General features: G+C 32.5%; 1 protein-coding gene across 1 annotated transcript in view; it reads left to right on the top strand.

The window, feature by feature from the left end:
- VEGFD (vascular endothelial growth factor D) overlaps positions 1-329 on the top strand; it is a 32,218-nt gene that overhangs the window by 1,376 nt on the left and 30,513 nt on the right. The window lies entirely within an intron of this gene.

The raw sequence follows: 329 nt of genomic DNA, 5'->3' as shown, positions 1-329 counted from the left end.
AAATGGGGCTTAAGTGTTTATTTTTATAGCTGGTGTTACATGCATTTTCAAGCGGGGGAAACTTGAAGAATGAAAACATTTTACTTTTTTGATATATAAAGCACCAATATACATACAGTGCTTAAATATCTATCTATATATATGGTATATCTGTTTTAAAATGCCATAGAAGAAAAAAATGTCTAAAAAGGGTCCTGGTTGGCATAGGCAGGGGTTGATAATAAAATAAAAGGTTGAACAATATTAAGTTAGGCGTAGACAGACACCTTGTCTAGGAATGTACTCCTTTTTAACTTCTCAAATTCCAAATGTACATGGGACAACTCATC

This window comes from Otolemur garnettii, unplaced genomic scaffold, assembly GCF_000181295.1.
Source record: "Otolemur garnettii isolate 467f Iridium unplaced genomic scaffold, OtoGar3 scaffold00051, whole genome shotgun sequence".
NCBI classification, from domain to species: Eukaryota; Metazoa; Chordata; class Mammalia; order Primates; family Galagidae; genus Otolemur; species Otolemur garnettii.
The sequence above is the reverse complement of the archived record's forward strand: the minus strand, read 5'-3'. Positions and strand labels throughout refer to the sequence as shown.